Below are 21,207 nucleotides of genomic sequence, written 5' to 3'. Positions count from 1 at the left end.
AAGTAAAATCCCAAGGCAGAAGAACGCGCCGACAGGCTAGAAGAGTTAGTTGGCAAAAGTTATTATCGGGTAGCAACTCGTATACAGATGAGGCGAAAGTCTGGAACAGGGTTAGTAGGATAAGAGGGGGACAAACATATTCACTCCCTTTGGTAAACACACAAGGTGATACCCTGCTTGATCAGGCAGACTCACTTGGGGAGCAGTTTCAGAGCGTGTCAAGTTCCACCAATTATTAAAAACGCTTTTTCAAATAACAATTGAGAAGAATGTAAGCCACTCATAAGAAAGTGTCGGCAGAATGAACCGTTCAACCGTCCTTTTAGTATTGCAGAGTTGAGAGCTGCCTTGAGTGCACGCAAGAGCTCTGCACCGGGATCTGATAGAATCATGTATGAAATGCTGAAAGACTTGCACAATGATACGCAAGTAACACTACTTAGACTTTTGAACACCATCTGGGATGCAGGGTGCCTTCCAACCGCATGGAAGGAAGCCATCGTAGTCCCTGTTTTCAAACAAGGCAAGGACCCTTCGTCAGTGGCAATTTACCGCCCGATAGCCCTCAAAAGTTGCATTTGTAAGTTATTTGAAAAAATGATAAATCGGCGACTCATCCATTTCCTTGAAATGAGCAAAATGCTTGATCCCTATCAGTGCTGCTTCCGAGAAGGGCGCTCCACAATCGATCATCTGGTACGTGTTGAAGGAAATATCCGGGAGGCATTTGTAGACAGTTTTTCTTATCCATATTCCTCGACGTGGAGAAGGCGTATGACACAGCGTGGCGCTACGGAATCTTGAGAGATTTGTCAGAAATTGGCATTCATGGTAATATGCCAAACGTAATAAAGATACTTGGCTAATCGTACCTTCCGGGTAAAAGTCGGCAATGTACTGTCACGTCCTTGTAAAGAAGAAACTCGTGTACCCCAGGGAGGTGTGCTGAGTTGCACATTCTTTGTTGTTAAGATGACAACACTCCGTGCTTCCTTAACTACCGGCCATATTGTATTCCGTCTACGTGGACGACATTCAAATAGGTTTCAAATCCTGTACCCACGCAGTGTGCCAGAGACAGGCAGAGCATGGTTTGAACAAGGTGTCACAGTGAGCAGAGAAAAATGGATATAAATCAATCCACACAAGATTTCTTGTGTTCTGTTTACAAGGAGAGGCCTGGTTCCGGATCCTTGCTTAGAACTCTGTGGACAACAGACACCTGTAAACAAAACGCACATTTCTAGCTGTGATACTTGACAATAGACTCACTTTCGTCTCTCACATTAAACATGTTAAAGAAAAATGTCTGAAAACAATGAACCTAGTGAAACTTCTATAGCAGACTGCGTGGCGTAGTGACAGCAAGTACTTATTGAACCTCTATACGAGCCCGATTCGGTCGCGATTAGATTATGGTGCCGTGGTATATCGCTTTGCCGCCCCGAGCGCACTAAAGATGCTAGACGCTGTTCATCATCTAGGTATCCGCTGAGCCACGGGCGCTTTCAGAACAAGCCCGATAGAAAGCTTATATGCCGAATCAAATAAGTGGTCACTCCACCTGCAGAGATCATACATCAGCTTTAGATATTTCCTTAAAGTGCACTCTAATCTTGAACATCCATGTTTTGGTACAGTTACCGATCTGACGTGTGCTACACATTTCGGCAATCGCCCCTCCATAAGACAGCCTTTCTCGCTGCGTGTGAAGAAGCTTAGCGATGAAATGCATGTCCCACTCCTCGTGCATCGCTTAATGCACCTAACCAAGCTTTTACCTCCTTGGGAGTGGCGGGTGATAGAATGCGACATATCCTTTATCAAAGTTGCAAAGCATTCTCCAGAGGCCGAAATCCGAATGCATTTCCTAGAACTTCAGTACAAGCACTCCTGCGTCGAGTTCTACACAGACGCTTCGAAGTCAAATGCCGGGATATCTTATGCAGCCGTCGGCCCATCCTTTTTGGAATCCGATGTACTGCATCTGGAAACAAGTATCTGTACAGCCGAGGCCTACGCATTACTCTCTGCTGTGAAGCATTTAAGAAAATTAAAACTTCCAAAATCAGCGATCTATACAGACTCTCTAAGCGTCGTGAAGGCCTTAATTGCACTCAACAAACATAAAAATCCCGTATTTAATGAACCCGATTCAGTCTTGTGTAAAGCGTACTAATCTAACCAGCATATCGTAATATGCTGGGTACCTGGCCACAGGGGAATCGAACGTAACGTTCTGGCAGACCAGATGGCTGCGTGAATTGCACCCCCTGCTGTTAATAATATTGCTTTGGTGCCTCTCACAGATATGAAACATTACATACGAAAGAAACTGCGAAACCACTGGCAACGCATGTGGGACGCAGAAATAAATCGTAAATTACACTTTATAAAGCCACAGTTAGGTTTTTGGCCCTCCCCAACAAAATCTCGGCGAATAGATGTCCTATTCTGTCGCCTCAGAATAGGACACACAATCGGAACCCATCATTTTCTACTTACTGGAAGTGAACCTCCACCCTGTGGCAGATGCGCCGAGAGGCTGACCGTCCTCCACGTCCTCTTTGAGTGTCTGGAAGCAGAATCTGAACGAAACATTTTCCGCTTGCATACCGTTATTACATTCCTCTACACCCGTCTATGTTCCTTTGTAAGGAACCGCTTTTTAACCCCAAGGCAGTGCTCAACTTAAATAATATCGTTCTACACGTTATAAGCCCATTAAATTCGTAGAGCATCCTCGCTCCAGAGGCTGACGCTGCGATAATTGTTTTGCATAGCACATGCCTCCAGGCCCTTGGGTTTCAAGGGCTTTGAGGAGGCAGTATATAGTGCTCTAGCATATCTTATAAGCTGATATATTAGACATCGTACTATTCTTTTTAAATGCATCTTAACGTTCATAGTGCACGTCAAAAGTCCTCGCCATAATCTTATTTTACAGAATTTGCGCACTTTAGCTCGACCATTTTTAAGGCCCCTTTACAGCCACGTCACACCAACTTCATAGAACTCATAATTACACTGCCAACTCACTACTACAGACATGGCGCTCCTTGGCCCTTACGCCATAAAACATCAAACATTAATCATCAATTTAGCTTTCCCCAATGAAATAGTAGGAACGTTTATTAAATTAGTTTTTTTTCTCACGCTACTAATACAGTAAAATATTACTCTTCAGTGTTCTGTTCAAACTTTTGGGGTCTGTAACATATACGTCACCACTTTTGCTAGCAGCGAGCTAGCACCTCATGTGCGGCGTGACCCGCCCACAAGCGACTTGCGCTTATGCGCGCACGATATGTGTATTAAGTTGTGAGCTGCTGAAATAAAGATGTATGTATGTAACGGGATGGATCTTAAGAGAAGGAAAGCGTAGCAGGGTGCAGCAGAAAGTTAGGTGGACAGTTAGGTGTGAAATTATATGCAAGAAAAGTAAATCTCACTGGCACCGATCGACTCTCCAACCACGGAGTCGCCGGTTCCAGCAGGTAGTGAATGTCGATTCGTTACTAAACATGACGTGTTGCCAGTCCTCGCGATCATATATTTTTTCCAACTTCAAAGTCATTAAAATCAAGAAGTGCCAAGCAGTGGCTTTACCACATCTTTCCTACCAATTGTGTTATCGCCCGCGGAAGATACGAGGTAACCAAGTGTACACTTTATCGCAACAATTGGACAGATTACAATAGAGAGAAAGGTGGGTGAGTTTGTCGCGGGGGTGATGGTTGTTGTATGGAACAGCGAACGAGGGAGAGAAGAGTGCGTAATCATGATTTTTTCTGTTCCGAAACCGGCTGCCACGTACCTGGAGTGCTAGGCGGATCGACGCTCGCGCGATAACCTTCAAATCGCGCTCGACTGTACTTGCATGGTATTGCTGCTCGGCCGGCGGATGAGATTCCAAGGTTTACGGCGCAAAATTGCAGAGAGAAAACAGACTGGCGCACACTCGCAACTGATTTTTATTTTCCCCGACGCTTCCCTTGTATACCCTCAGGCATGTGCACAACAACATACACAGGTGATCTCACATGAGATAGAAACGAAACCTAATCATATACTATCAGCCAGGAAACTTAAGTCACTTTCGTGAAGACCCCGCAGGGGGCGTCTGCGTAAGCAGGCGTTTGGTGTGTTGCGACACCACGTACCCGAGCACACGAGGGTTGGACCCTCCCGCGTGTAGCCGTGCGCGGCTTAGCCGTGTCCGGGGAAAAGGGGGATCCTGGAGGTTGAGCCGATGCCGGGTGTTCGGACCTTTAAGGCCCCCCGGCGGAGGCAACACACCTCTTTGGCCTCTGCTTCACGTAGACGGCACCCCCGGACTGACCCACCCGGAGGAAATCGGTAGTTGCCTTTTCCTGTCTCTCTCTCCCTCCAACCTTCGTCTTTCTCTCACTTTCCATCTTTCCTGTCTTCTCCTCGCTTCGCTTTACTTCCAATTTTTCCTGGCAGCGAGGGTTAACCTTGTGTGGGTGGCCAACCTTGGGTACTCCAGATTGGGTTATAGTAGCACCGTACAACTGGCGAGGGCTTGTCTTACTCGTAAGACTTGCTCCGTCCCCATGTTGGGCTCGGTGGTGGGCGGTTGGCGCTGCTGCCGAACTCGACTTCTATATGGCTTCTAGCAAACCACTTTCCCTTGATCGCCCTCTAAAATGAGGGCGCACCGATGCAACGTTTCAATTTTTTTTGAAGAACAATCAAGAACACTTCCCTAAGTACCAAGTAATCCACAGTGAAGGCAACAAGAGCGTGCGTAAATTCTCCCCCTTCTTGGTGGCGAAATGCCTCGCAAACACTATAGGATCTGGCTACAAAGCTACAAAGATGTCGAATGGAGACCTGCTCCTTGAATTGAAGGATAAAGCACAACACGATAAAATTAATGACTTGAAATGCATTGGCGATGTAGCAGTCACTGTGTCGGCACATCGAACCATGAACACCAGCCGTGGAGTAATCTCTGAAGACGACTTCTCTCGAACGCTTCAAAAAGAGTAAAACCCCGGTTACAGGGCCTCGAAAGAGCTCTGGAACCTAAGCTCTGAAATCTCTGTAATTAATACATCTGTTTCCGTATACACAGCACTTATTTACTACCAATATGGATACACCAATAATTCAATGGAACGTCAGAGGACTTCTCAGGAACCTTGATGACGTGCAAGAGCTTATCCAAAAACACAATCCAAAAGTGCTGTGTCTACAGGAAACACACTTAAAACCACAACACACAAACTTTCTCCGACCGTATGTCACGTTTCGCAAAGATCGCGATGATGCTGTCGTATCATCAGGCGGTGTTGCCATTTTGGTTCATAAAAATATTTCCTGTCAGCGTTTACAGCTACAAACGCCCCTTGAAGCAGTGGCGGTTCGAGCTGTTCTTTTAAATAAACTCGTCACCATTAGCTCGCTTTATGTACCCCCACACTTCAAATTAAACAAGCATGAATTTCAGTCATTTATAGACGAATTGCCAGAACCTTATCTTGTTCTTGGCGATTTCAATGCGCACAGCTCCCTGTGGGGCGACTCTCGTACAGACGCGCGAGGTCGTCTTGTTGAACAGCTCCTCTTTTCTTCCGGTGCGTGCTTGCTGAATAAAAAGGAACCCACATATTACTCTCTAGCAAACAGAACATTTTCTTCAATAGATCTTACTATAGTTTCCCCGTCTATACTGCTCGAACTTGAATGGGAAGTTACGAAGAATCCTTACGGGAGCGATCACTTTCCCATACTGATAAGAACATCAAAAGAAAACGAATATTCTCCGCAAGCTCCTAGGTGGAAGATAGACACAGCCGACTGGGAGAAATTTCGAACTCTCACTAACATCTCATGGGCCGACATGTCTTCTCTAGAAATTGATGCTGCTGTAGAGTATCTTACATCATTCATAATAGATGCCGCATCAAAATGCATATCCGAAGCGAGTGGTCTGGCATGCAAACGACGTGTACCGTGGTGGAACAGCGAATGTAGGATCGCCCGTAAGAATCAGAACAAGGCGTGGGGGTTGCTACGCTCTTCTCCCACTGCAGAGAATCTTATCAACTTATCAACTTATCTTATCAACCAAGGTAGGCGAACCCGCCGACAGGCCAGAAGAGACAGCTGGCACAAGTTTTTATCGAGCATAAACTCGTTTAGGGATGAGGCCAAAGCCTGGAACAGAGTTAATAGGATTAGAGGGCGGCAAACACATTCACTCCCCCTGGTAAACACACAGGGCGATACACTACAAGACCAGGCAGACTCACTTGGGGAGCATTTCGAGAACGTGTCAAGCTCAACAAATTATTCACAATCGTTTCTCAAACACAAACAAATAGAAGAATGTAAGCCTCTAATCAGAAAATGTCGTCAGAACGAACCATACAACCGTCCTTTTAGTATTGCAGAGTTGAGAGCTGCCTTGAACGCATGCAAGAGCTCTGCGCCAGGACCGGATAGAATAATGTATGAAATGATTAAAAACGTACACAGTGACACGCAAGTTACAATACTTGCACTATTTAACACTATTTGGGCTGTGGGGTACCTTCCAACCGCATGGAAACAAGCCATTGTTGTCCCTGCTTTGAAACAGGGCAAAGATCCTTCCTTAGTGGCAAGTTACCGCCCGATAGCCCTCACAAGCTGCCTTTGTAAGGTATTTGAAAAGATGATTAATCGACGACTAATTCACTTCCTTGAACTGAAGAAAGCGCTAGATCCCTGTCAGTGTGGCTTTAGAGAAGGGCGGTCCACAACCGATCATCTTGTACGCATTGAAGGATATATTCGCGACGCTTTCATCCACAAACAGTTTTTCCTATCGGTATTTCTGGATATGGAGAAGGCTTACGACACAACGTGGCGGTACGGCATCTTGCGAGACTTATCGGAAATAGGCATTCATGGTAATATGATAAACATAATAAAAAGCTACTTGTCCAATCGTACCTTCCGGGTGAAAGTCGGCAATGTGCTGTCACGTCCTTTTACACAAGAAACTGGTGTACCCCAGGGAGGCGTGCTCAGTTGCACACTTTTTATTGTTAAAATGACAACGCTTCGTGCTTCCTTACCACCAGTCATTTTGTATTCCGTCTATGTGGACGACATTCAAATAGGCTTCAAATCCTGTAACCTCGCAGTATGCGAGAGACAGGTACAGCATGGTTTGAACAAGGTGTCAGGGTGGGCAGAGAAAAATGGTTTTAAAATCAATCCTCAAAAGAGTTCTTGTGTGCTGTTTACAAGGAAGAGAGGCCTAGTTCCGGATCCTTGCTTACAAATGTGTGGACAACAGATACCTGTAAACAAAGAGCACAAATTCCTAGGTGTTATACTTGACAATAGACTCACTCTCGTCCCACACATTAAACAACTCAAAGAAAAGTGCCTGAAAACAATGAACCTAATGAAACTTCTATCCCAGACAACGTCCCCGCAGGGGCGTCTGCGTCAGCAGGCGTTTGGTGTGTTGCGACACCACGGACCCGAGCACACGAGGGTTGGACCCTCCCGCGTGTAGCCGTGCGCGGCTTAGCCGTGTCTGGGGAAAAGGGGATCCTGGGGGTTGAGCCGATGCAGGGTGTTTGGACCTTTAAGGCCCCCCGGCGGAGGCAACACACCTCTTCGGCCTCGGCTTCACATAGACGGCACCCCCGGACTGACCCACCCGGGGGAAATCGGTAGTCGCCTCTTCCTGTCCTCCTCTCCAATCTTCGACTTTCTCTCCCACTTTTACATCTTTCCTGTCTTCTGTTCACTTCTTATTACTTCCTTTCTCCACGGCGGCAAGGGTTAACCTTGTGTATCTGCCCTCCCTTGGGTATAATATATTAGGTTATAGTAGCAATGTACGGCTGGCGCCTGCAGCCTTACGCGTTAAGGCCTGCAGCGTCCCCATGTTGGGCTCCGTGGTGGGTGGCCGCCATTGCTGCCGAACACAAACCGAAATACCATGGGAACACCCGCATTTCCCCGCCTACTTGATCGTCACCCTCAGAAGAGGGGACGCACCGAAGACTTAAGCACTTGTTTCAACCGCACGAAGGAGACCTACCCAAAATACCACGTAGTACACAGTGAGAATCCTGAAAAACAAGCTAGATTTATTTCACCATTCACAGTAGCAAAATCTTTGACCGAAGCCTTAGGGTCAGGTTATAAGGTAACAAAAATGGCTAGCGGTGACCTTCTCCTTGAGATCCCTCAGAAACATCAGTATGAGAAGCTTGGCAGTCTTGTGACATTTGGTAACATACCAATTTCTATTTCACAACACCGAACAATGAACAGCTCACGGGGAGTCGTGTCAGAGGCAGACCTCCTAGACTTGACAGAAACTGAACTCCTGGAAGGGTGGAAAGAACAAAATGTTACTGACGTAAAACGTATTAAAATTAGACGAGACAACAAGGAAATCCCCACTAAACATCTTATCCTAACATTTTCATCCAGCGTTCTGCCAGAAACGATTGAAACAGGATACATCAGATTAAATGTTCGACCATATATCCCCAACCCTAGAAGGTGTTTCAAATGTCAGAGGTTCGGCCATGGCTCGCAGAGCTGCCGTGGTCAGACAACTTGTGCAAAGTGTGGAGTGCAGGGCCACCCCTCCGAGAACTGCAGTGGCACACCTCACTGTGTGAACTGCAGCGGTGACCATCCAGCTTACTCACGCTCCTGTCCGAACTGGAAGAAAGAAAAAGATATAATCACCCTTAAAGTCAAAGAAAATATTTCATTTAAGGAAGCCCGTAAAAGGTGCTCTCCATTCCACAACACACCTTATGCTGATGCGGCGCGTCGGGGGGCAGCGTCGCAGCGGCAATCGCCGAGTGCCCTGCCCGCGTGCAGCGAGCAGGCACCTTTGGCTCCTGCCCCCAGGGTGGAAGTAGGTAAGCCTACTCCATCCAACCAGCAACCAGGCCCGGCTACCCTTGGGTTGCCGGTCCCACAAGAGTTATCTGCGGCAACCTGCGCTGCACGCAGCGATCCCGCAGGACCGATAGCGGCCACGAAGGTAGGCGCAGCTGAGGCTGCCTCGACCTTCCCGGCCCCTCCCAGCGCTGGCAACAGCCGGCGCAGCCAAATCCCGCAGGGAGCCCCATCGACCTCAGGGCTGGTGGGCGCAGGGGTCTTGCCTTCCGAGGTGAGACTCTCACGAAAAACTTCTCGCTCGCAAGAGCGCGTGTCCGGCGCCTCACAAGAGGCAATGGACACAACACCTATACCTACGGCGCAGCAAGCGCCTAAGGAGCGGCGAGGTTCCCTCGAGCGCTCCAGAAAAAACAAAACCCCGGTTACAGGGCCTCGAAAGAGCTCTGTAACCTAAGGCATCACCTCCCTTTCCGTAGACACAGTACTTATTTAAAATAAATATGGATACACAAATTATTCAATGGAACGTCAGAGGTCTTCTTAGAAACCTGGATGACGTACAAGAACTCATACACAAACACAATCCAAAAGTGCTGTGTTTACAGGAAACACACCTAAAATCAAAACACACAAACTTTCTCCGACAGTATATAACTTTTCGCAAAGATCGCGATGATGCTCTCGCATCATCGGGAGGTGTAGCTATAGTTATCCACAAAAGCATTGCGTGTCAACATTTACAGCTCCAAACGCCTCTTGAAGCAGTGGCAGTTCGAGCTGTCCTCCTAAACAAACTCATCACCATTAGCTCGCTTTACGTACCCCCACACTACAAATTAAACAAACATGAATTCCAGTCATTTATAGACGAATTGCCAGAACCTTACGTTGTTCTCGGCGATCTCAATGCGCACAGCTCCCTGTGGGGTGACTGTCGTATAGATGCGCGAGGTCGTCTTGTTGAACAGTTCCTTTTTTCTTCTGGTGCGTGCCTTTTGAATAAGAAGAAACCCACTTATTACTGTCTTGCAAATAATACCTTTTCCTCAATTGATCTCAGCATAGTTTCCCCGACTATACTGCCTGAACTGGAGTGGGAAGTTGCGAACAATCCTTACGGAAGCGACCACTTCCCCATACTATTAAGAACACTTAAACAAAACGAATATCTACCACAGGCTCCTAGGTGGCAGGTTGACACAGCCGACTGGGAGAAATTCCGAACCATAACTAGCATATCATGGGATGACATGTCCTTGTTACAAATTGATGCTGCTGTGGATTACCTTACAGCTTTTATTATAGATGCCGCATCTAAATGCATACGTGAAGTAAGTGGATCGGCATGCAAACGGCATGTCCCGTGGTGGAACGATGAATGTAGAGTCGCACGTAGGAATCAAAACAAAGCGTGGGGGTTGCTACGCGCTTCGCCCACTGCAGAGAATGTCGTTAACTTTAAGAAAGTTAAGTCTCAAGGCAGGAGAACCCGCCGACAGGCCAGAAGAGAGAGCTGGCAAAAGTTTTTATCGAACATCAACTCGTTTACAGATGAGGCGAAAGTCTGGAACCGCGTAAATAGAATTAGAGGGAGACAAACATATTCACTCCCTCTGGTAAACACACAGGGTGATACACTGCAACATCAGGCAGACTCACTTGGGGAGCACTTTGAGAGTGTGTCAAGTTCAAAACATTATTCGAAATCCTTCCTGAAATATAAGCAAATAGAAGAATGTAAGCCACTGAAAAGAAAATGTCCACAGAGTGAATCCTACAACTGCCCATTCAGTATTGCTGAGTTGAGAGCTGCCTTGAGCTCATGCAAGAGCTCTGCAGCAGGATCTGACAGAATCATGTACGAAATGCTGAAAAACTTACACAATGACACGCAAGTGACACTACTTACACTTTTCAACACTCTCTGGGACGCAGGGTACCTTCCGACCGCATGGAAAGAAGCCATTGTGGTCCCTGTTTTAAAACAAGGGAAAGATCCTTCCTCAGTGGCAAGCTACCGCCCGATAGCCCTCACAAGTTGCATGTGTAAGGTATTTGAAAAAATGATAAATCGGCGATTGATCCATTTCCTTGAACAGAACAAAATGCTTGATCCTTATCAGTGTGGCTTCCGAGAAGGGCGCTCCACAACCGACCATCTTGTACGTATTGAAGGAAATATCCGGGACGCATTTATACATAAACAGTTCTTCCTCTCGATATTTCTCGATATGGAAAAGGCCTATGACACGACGTGGCGATACGGGATCTTGCGAGACTTATCGGAAATGGACATTCATGGTAATATGCTAAACATAATAAAAAACTACTTGTCCAATCGTACCTTCCGGGTGAAAGTCGGCAATGTGCTGTCACGTCCTTTTACACAAGAAACAGGTGTACCCCAGGGAGGCGTGCTCAGTTGCACACTTTTTATTGTTAAAATGACAACGCTTCGTGCTTCCTTACCACCAGCCATTTTGTATTCCGTCTATGTGGATGACATTCAAATAGGCTTCAAATCCTGTAACCTCACAGTATGTGAGAGACAGGTACAGCATGGTTTGAACAAGGTGTCAGGGTGGGCAGAGAAAAATGGTTTTAAAATCAATCCTCAAAAGAGTTCTTGTGTGCTGTTTACAAGGAAGAGAGGCCTTGTTCCGGATCCTTGCTTACAAATGTGTGGACAACAGATACCTGTAAACAAAGAGCACAAATTTCTAGGTGTTATACTTGACAATAGACTCACGTTCGCCCCACACATTAAACACCTCAAACAAAAGTGTCTGAAAACAATGAACCTAATGAAACTTCTATCCCAGACTACGTGGGGTAGTGACAGGAAGTGCCTAATGAATCTGTATAAGAGCCTCATCCGGTCACGATTAGATTATGGTGCCGTGGTATATAACTCTGCCGCCCCAAGCGCGCTAAAGATGCTAGACCCGGTTCACCATCTAGGCATCCGTTTAGCCACGGGCGCCTTTAGAACAAGCCCGATTGAAAGTCTATATGCCGAATCAAATGAATGGTCTCTCCACCTACAGAGATCATACAACAGCTTTACGTATTTCCTTAAAGTACGCTCAGATCCTGAACATCCATGTTTTGATACCGTTACCGATATGACGTGCGCTACACTTTTCAGCAATCGCCCCTCTATAAGACAGCCTTTCTCGCTGCGTGTGAAGGAGCTTAGCAATGAAATGCATGTCCCACTCCTCGAGCATCGCTTAATGCACAAAATCAAGCTCTTACCTCCTTGGGAGTGGCAGGTGATACAATGTGACATATCCTTCATAAAAGTTACAAAGCACGCTCCTGAGGACGAAATCAGAATGCATTTCCTAGAACTTCAGTACAAACACTCCTGCGCAGATTTCTACACAGACGCTTCAAAGTCAAATACCGGGGTATCTTATGCAGCCGTCGGCCCATCCTTCTCGGAATCCGATGTACTACATCCGGAAACAAGCATCTTTACGGCTGAGGCCTACGCAGTACTCTCTACCGTGAAGCACATAAGAAGATCAAAACTCTCAAAAGCAGCGATCTATACAGACTCTCTAAGCGTCGTGAAGGCCTTAATGTCACTCTACAAACATAAAAATCCCGTATGCAATGAACTGTACTCGGTATTATGTAAAGCCTACTCATCTAACCAGAATATCATAATATGCTGGGTCCCTGGCCATAGGGGAATCGAAGGTAACGTTCTCGCGGACGAGATGGCCACGTCTATCACATCGCAAGCTGTTAACCCTACCGCTGATGTGCCTGTCACAGACCTGAGGCCTTTCTTACGAAATAAACTGCGAAATCACTGGCAGTGCACGTGGGACGCGCAAACAAATAACAAACTGCACGTCATAAAGCCCCAGTTAGGTTTTTGGCCCTCCCCAACGAAATGTCGGCGAACAGATGTCCTATTCTGTCGCCTCAGAATAGGACACACATTTGGGACCCATCATTTTCTACTTACTGGAATTGAACCTCCAACCTGTGGTAGATGCGGTGAGAGGCTGACCGTCCTCCATGTCCTCTTGGAGTGTCGGAAAGCCGAACCTGAAAGAATGAAACATTTTCCGCTTGCATACCGTAATTACATCCCTCTACACCCGGCTATGTTTATTGGTAAGGAACCGCTTTTTAACACCAAGGCAGTCCTCGACTTCTTAAAGGATGTAGTTCTACACGTTATAAGCCCATTAAATTCGTAGAGCATCCTCACTCCAGAGGATGCCGCTGCGATAATTGTTTTGAATAGCACATGCCTCCAGGCCCTTGTGCTTCAAGGGCTCTAAGGAGGTAGTAGTGCTCTAGCATTTCTTATATACTGATATATTTTACCTATCGCATCATTCTTTTTATATGCATCTATATGTTCATAGTACAAGTCATACGTCATCGCCATAATTTTATTACACATATTTTACGCACTTTAGAGCGTATATTTTAAGGCCTCTTTACAGCCACGTCACACCAATTTCATAGTAATCATAGTTACACTGCACACCCACTACCACAGACATGGCGCTCTTTGGCCACACCTGGCCCTTGCGCCACAAAACCCCATACATCATCATCATCATCCCAGACAACGTGGGGTAGTGACAGAAAGTGCCTAATGAATCTGTATAAGAGCCTCATCCGGTCACGATTAGATTATGGTGCTGTGGTATATAACTCTGCCGCCCCGAGCGCGCTAAAGATGCTAGACCCTGTTCACCATCTGGGTATCCGTTTAGCCACAGGAGCTTTCAGAACGAGTCCCGTACAAAGCTTATATGCAGAATCGAATGAGTGGTCACTTCATATCCAGAGAACACACATCAGCCAAACATATTTTTTGAAAGTCCACTCTAATCCTGAACATCCCTGTTTTAACACCATTAACGACATGACAAATGCTACACTGTTTCGTAATCGTCCTTCCGTAAGACAGCCTTTCTCGCTGCGTGTGAGGGAGCTTAGTCATGAAATGCATGTTCCACTTCTCGAACTTCGCCTAATGCATCCAGCCAAGCTGCTACCTCCTTGGGAGTGGCAGTTGATACAATGCGATACATCTTTCATGGAAGTTACAAAAAACGCTCCAGAGATTGCAATCCAAATGCATTTCCGGGAACTCCAGCACAAATACTCCTGTACGGAGTTCTACACAGACGCATCGAAGTCACACGACGGGGTGTCCTATGCAGCCGTCGGTTCATCCTTCTCGGAATCCGACGTACTGCATCCGGAAACTAGTATCTTTACGGCTGAGGCCTACGCAATATTGTCGACCGTGAAGCATATAAGGAAAACAAAACTCAAAAATCAGTTATTTTTACGGACTCCCTAAGTGTTGTGAAGGCTTTGATATCGTTCTGTAAGTGCAAAAATCCTGTTTTAATTGAACTCTATTCCGTGTTATGTAAAGCATATGTATCTAACCAGCATGTGATTATATGCTGGGTGCCTGGCCATAGGGGCATCCAGGGTAACGTTCTAGTGGACCAGATGGCCACATCAATTTCATTACATGCAGTTAGTCCTACTGCTTCGGTCCCTGTGAAAGACCTGAAGCCTTTCTTAAGAAGGAAACTACGGAACCACTGGCAACGCATGTGGGACGAAGAAATAAATAATAAACTCCATGTAATAAAGCCACAATTAGGTTTCTGGCCTCCTGTAACAAAATCCCGCCGGACAGATGTCCTCTTCTGCCGTCTAAGAATAGGACACACTTTTGGAACACATAACTTTTTACTCACGGGAAACGAGCCTCCAACCTGTGGTAGATGCGGGGAGAGGCTGACAGTCCTCCACGTTCTACTGGAGTGTCGGGAAGCCGAATCTGAAAGAAGGAAACATTTTCTCTTAGCGTACCGGCAGCACATCCCCCTTCATCCTGTTATGTTACTTGGCCCAGAACCACTCTTTGACACCAATGCAGTCTTAAGTTACCTGAAAGATGTTGTATTGCATGTTGTTAGCCCCACATGTTCGTAGCGTCTCCTCTCTTCAGAGGATGGCGCTGTGATAGTTCTCTCGTATAGCACGTGCCTCTAGGCCCTTGTTTTTCAAGGGCTCCGGCGAGGCAACAGTGCTCCAGCTATTTTTACCATCTCATATATTTTCATTTCTATGTCATTCTTTTACGATGGATTTTAATATTCATAGTATTCGTCATTAGTCATCGCCATAATTTTATATCACGTAGATTTTATGCACTTTACAGCAACTATTTTTAGGCCACTTTACAGCCAAGTCACATCTCCATAATACATCGTCAACATCACCACTTGTCATGGCGCTCTTTGGCCACACCTGGCCCTTGCGCCATTAAACACCACATATCATCATCATCATCATAGACCTTAGTAACGAAGAGCTGCTTGAAGGTTTCCAGGACCAAAATGTGATCAAAGTAGAAAGAATCCTAATCCGCAGGAACAATGAACAACTTCCAACAAAGCACATAGTATTAACCTTTGGTACCAGTCTACTGCCTAGTACATTGTATGCAGGCTATATCAAAGTACGTGTTAGGCCGTACATCCCAAATCCTCGACGGTGCTTTAAGTGCCAGAGGTATGGACATGGATCCCAGACATGCCGAGGAAGGCAAACTTGCGCGAAATGCAGCTCAAATGAACATCAATGAGATACTTGCGACTCATCTCCACATTGTGTGAACTGTGAAGGAAGCCATCCAGCCTACTCCAGGACATGCCCTAAATGGAAGAAAGAAAAAGAAATCATTGCACTAAAGGTCAAAGAAAATATTACATTTCACGAAGCAAGGAAACGTCTTTCGTACTTAGATCACACAAGCTTTTCCGAGGTGGCGCGACGGGGGGCAGCGTCACAAATCCCTCGGGAGTCTACCGCGGTCACTGACAGTGGCCCGGTAATCACTCCGCCTGCCCCCCTGGTGGCTGCAGCAAGTGCTGCTCCATCAACATCGAAGGTGGAGCTGCCGACTCCGGTCCCGCAGGTCCCAAAACTAATCCGAACTCCACGGCCTGGGACGCGAGTTTCAGCGCCTTGTTCACGATCCTCCAGCGCCTCCGAGAAGGCTATGGAGGTCGATCAGAAATCACCGGCGTCATCGACGCCGAAAGATCAGCGCTCTCAAGAGCGCGCTAGAAGAGATAAAATACCTATAACTCCTCAAAGGAAGGGACCGGTTACCGGTTACCGTCCTTGTATACATATTACCTATCTTTAACATTTTCTCTTGAACACAGACAACAAAAACCTTCCTCAATATGGCTACACAAATAATTCAGTGGAATGCCAGGGGCCTATTTCGCAATCTAGATGATATCAAAGATCTACTTGCGGAATATCAGCCACGACTGTTCTGTGTTCAAGAAACACATTTAAACTCTACACACCAGAACTTCTTAAAACAGTACACAGTTTTCCGTAAAGATAGAAATAATGGTAATTCTTCTTCAGGTGGTGTGGCAATCATAGTCCAAAAATCAGTAGCATGCCAGCATGTATCACTCCAGAGTTCATTTGAAGCAGTGGCTGTTCGGGCTATATTGTTCAATCATCTTATAACGATTTGCTCCATATATATATCGCCTAATGAACGGTTTGACACAACAGAATTTGAAAAACTGATTGACCAACTTCGCGAACCCTATGTAGTAATCGGAGACTTCAATGCTCACAGCACGTTCTGGGGTGACTCAAGATGTGATGCGAGAGGACGGGCAATAGAAAACTTCCTTCTTTCTTCTGGAGCCTGTATATTTAACAAGGCAGATCCAACCTTTTACAGTTCCACACACAACACATATTCATGCATAGATTTAGCAATAGGGTCAGCGTCACTTCTTCCATACCTGGAATGGAGAGTTATCCGTAATCCATACGGGAGCGATCATTTCCCTACACTCCTAGAAACAACAAAGTGGCACGATGGACCAGCGTACCCCAAAAAGTGGAAACTTGAAAGTGCAGACTGGTCGAAATTCAGAAACTTATGCAAACTGTGCCTGGAAGATGTGGACCACCTAGGTGTAGAGGAACTGGCCAGCTACATCACTGAACATATTCTCTGTTCTGCTGAAAACTGCATCCCTCAGTCCTGTACATATAAAATCAATCCAAAGCCGTGGTGGAACAAAGACTGCGAAACTGCAAAGAAACGCCAGAACAAAGCATGGAGTAGATTTTCACGCTACCCAACCACAGAAAATCTAATAGAATTTAAGCGGTGCAAGGCAAATGGCCGCCGTATTCGCCGAGTATCGAAAAGAGAAAGCTGGACACGCTACGTATCCTCCATAAACTCATACACGGATGTTAGCAAGGTATATAACAGGGTACGTAAACTAAAAGGACAACGTCCAAATCCTTTTCCTCTCGTCAATGGCTCTGGTGAGTCAATAGATGACCAAGCAAACACTCTTGGCGAGCACTTTGAGAGAGTATCAAGTTCGGAAAATTATTCCGAAATTTTCTTAAAGCATAAAAGAATAGCTGAAAATATTCCTCTACATCCAAAAAAGTCATCAGAAGGGTACTATAGACCATTAACGTTCCATGAACTCAAGCTTGCCCTAGGCTCTTGTGGTAGCTCGGCTCCAGGTTCTGACACAATAACATATGAAATCAAGAATCTGCCTTATGAGACCCTAAACTGCATCTTAGGTCTTTACAATAAGATTTGTGCAACTGGTCATATACCTTCATCTTGGAAAGAAGCAATAGTCCTACCAATACTCAAACACGGCAAAGACCCTTCCTTAGTTAATAGCTATAGACCAATTGCACTGACCAGCTGTCTACTTAAGGTATTTGAAAAAATTATTAACCGTCGCCTTGTGTTCTTTTTCGAATATAACGGTATATTTGACCCTCACCAATCTGGCTTCCGAAGAGCGAGGTCGACAACCGATAATCTTGTTCTGCTTGAGTCATATATACGTGACGCATTTGTACACAGCCAATACTGTCTATCTGTATTCTTTGATCTTGAAAAGGCATATGATACTGCCTGGCGATATGATATTCTGCAAGACCTGTCGTCCTATGGAATTTGTGGTAGTATGCTGAACATTTTGCAAGATTACTTATCTCAAAGGAAGTTCCGCGTAAGAATTGGCAATGTATTATCGCGCACTTTTATTAAAGAAAAGGGTGTTCCACAGGGAGGTGTGCTAAGTTGCACACTTTTTATAATCAAAATGAACTCTCTCCGCTCTGTTATACCACCAATGGTGTCTTATTCTGTCTATGTGGACGACATCCAAATCAGCTTTAAATCCTGCAACCTGTCCATATGTGAACGCCAGATCCAGTTGACTGTTAATCGGCTCACGAAATGGGCCGACGAAAACGGGTTTAGATTCAGTGCAGAAAAGACTTCCTGTGTGCTGTTTTCCAGACGTAGAGGGGTATATCCTGACCCTTGTATTACGATGCATGGGAAAAAGCTGATAAATAGAAAAGAACAAAAGTTTCTAGGCGTAATCTTCGATAGTAAGCTAACCTTCATACAGCATATAAAACAGTTGAAACTGAAATGTCTTCAAACCATGAACCTTTTAAAGATTTTATCTCATCAGTCGTGGGGAACAGATAGGTATTGCCTCCTGTCTCTTTTTAAAAGCCTTGTGTTGTCCCGCATAGACTATGGATGTATTGTATACCAGTCGGCTTCAAATACAACACTTAGAGTACTCGATCCTGTATATCACTTAGGTATCCGTCTAGCGCTTGGTGCCTTTCGGACGAGCCCCGTCCAAAGTCTATATGCAGAATCGGATCAGTGGCCACTGGATTATCAACGAACATATCTGGGAATCACCTATGCAATAAGAATCACGTCACTAAAACAACATCAATGCAAAGCACTCATAAGTGATCAGTCCACAAATCAGTTGTACTTAAACAGGCCTTCACACGCCCCGCCGTTCCCGTTGGCAGTAAAATCTGTTGCGGAAAAACTTGCAATAGCTTTCACAGATCTGCAGGAAAGTGACTCTTCTGAACCCATCCCACCTTGGGAGCAATATCCTGTCACTTGTGACTTGTCCTTTAGAGAGCTTAAGAAAAAGAGTTGTCCAAGTGCCCTCATCAAGCAACATTTCATGGCTCTTGAAGACAAGTACAGATCTACTGCATTCTTCACTGATGCTTCAAAGTCTGGAAATTCAGTATCATGTGCAGCCCATGGCCCAAACTTCTCCAACACTAAAACCTTGCACAAACATAGCAGCATTTTTACAGCGGAAGCGTACGGTATTCTGATCACTATTGACTATATAGTACAACACAAAATAGAAAAGTCTATAATATACACAGATTCCTTAAGCGTTGTCACAGCCCTCTCCTGTGGCAAGGCAAGCCGAAACCCTGTAATTAACCAGCTCCTTAAACAGATCCACGTAGCGCATAAACAAAACCTTGCTCTTGTTTTATGCTGGGTGCCAGGCCACTCTGGTATCGCAGGCAATGAAATAGCGGACAAAAATGCTGGGGAAGCGGCTCATCGGGACACAATTGATGTAAGCTGGGTACCTGGTGTAGATATGAAACCTGCGGTACGAAAGGCGCTCCATAATCATTGGCAAGCTGAGTGGGACAAGGAAGTTGAAAATAAGCTGCACCTGCTTAAACCGCAATTAACGAAACCTTTCCCATTGAAGCTTGATAGACACACCGAAGTTACCCTGGCACGACTCAGAATAGGTCACACTTATGGCACACACAAATACCTCTTGACTGCAACTGACCCACCGACGTGCACACGCTGTGGTGAGAACCTAACCGTCCTACATGTCCTCATTCAATGTCCTGAACTTCACCGACACCGATTGGCTCATTTTAGAGAACTATACTCACACCATATACCCCCCCATCCCTCGATGTTCTTATCAGAGGATGCAATATTTAACTATAAAAGAGTGCTTAATTATCTTGCGCAAGTTAACTTTCTCGACACCATCTCATACCATCCTAACCTTCAGATTGCGCCTCACAGGTGAGGCACAGTCTGATGCACAAAAGTATGTCTGAGCTCTTGCACTTCTTGCGTAGGCAAGAATTGTACAGCAAGGGACTCGGACAATCCGCAATAATTTACCATGTGTGGCCATAACCAATGCATTTAAGGCTTTATATTTATCTTCGTGGTTATTTTAGAATTCATTCACTAGTATTTAAAGATATATCTTACGTGTAGGCCTCTATACAGCCTTTATTTTAAATCATTGTCCTAATCTCACAATTTTACTAATCCATAACACATGTCCTGGCGCTCTTGGCCTTAGATGCCCTTGCGCCATTAAACATTAATCATCATCACTTTCGTGAAGAGCTACTGACGCAGTGCTGATAAACTGGTCGCACAACTTTGATATGTAAATCGCCTCTACTAATTCCGTGCCGTCACATCTTTAATTTTCGTAATATGCATGTGTTTTCAAGCAAAGGTTCACAATTGCACACTTTGCAGTGATAGGGCATATGCGAGTCAGTCCCATTCTTCAGTGATAGCGCAAGCTCTCGCAGGCGATCATTTATACAACGCCCAGTTTAGCCGACGCATACCTTGCCGCAGTCGCGAAGACCAGCTAAGCGGTTCCGGTTTGATCTGCTCACCGAGCAAATCAGAACTGATGGTGTGACGAAGAACGGCCAATTGATAACGGGGGTCGACTAAATCCGGGTGCTCGGCATGATTATAGACAAGTGACGAAGCAACGGCGAGACAATTTCCCGCATTACAGCCAAGATTACCAACGCAAAGGGGAAGGCAGCTGGGGAGGATGAGGTAACAGATTTGTTGAAGGATGGTGGACAGATTGTTCTAGAAAAACCGGCCACCCTGTATACGCAATGCCGCATGACCTCGAGCGTACAGGAATCGTGGAAGAACGCTCACATAATCCTAACCCATAAGAAAGAGGACGCCACGGACTTGAAAAATTAGACCGATCAGCTTACTGTGCGTTGCCTACAAGATGTTTACTAAGGTAATCGCAAATAGAATGAGGAACACCTTAGACTTCTGCCAAGCAAAGGACCAGGCAGGATTCCGTAAAGCCTACTCAACAACAGACAATCTTCACACTATCAATCAGGTGATAGAGAAATGTGCCGAATATAACCAGCCCTTATATATAGCTTTCATTGATTACGACACAGCGTTTGATTCAGTCGAAATCTCGGCAGTCATGGAGGCACTATGGAATCAAGGTGTAGAAGAGCCGTATGTAAAACTACTGAAAGATATCTATAGCACCTGCACAGCCACCGTAGTCCTCCATAAAGAAAGCAAAAAAAAATCCCAATAAAGAA

The sequence above is a fragment of the Dermacentor andersoni genome, chromosome 3 (assembly GCF_023375885.2).
Source record: "Dermacentor andersoni chromosome 3, qqDerAnde1_hic_scaffold, whole genome shotgun sequence".
Classification (NCBI taxonomy): domain Eukaryota; kingdom Metazoa; phylum Arthropoda; class Arachnida; order Ixodida; family Ixodidae; genus Dermacentor; species Dermacentor andersoni.
Note: the sequence above shows the minus strand (reverse complement) of the source record.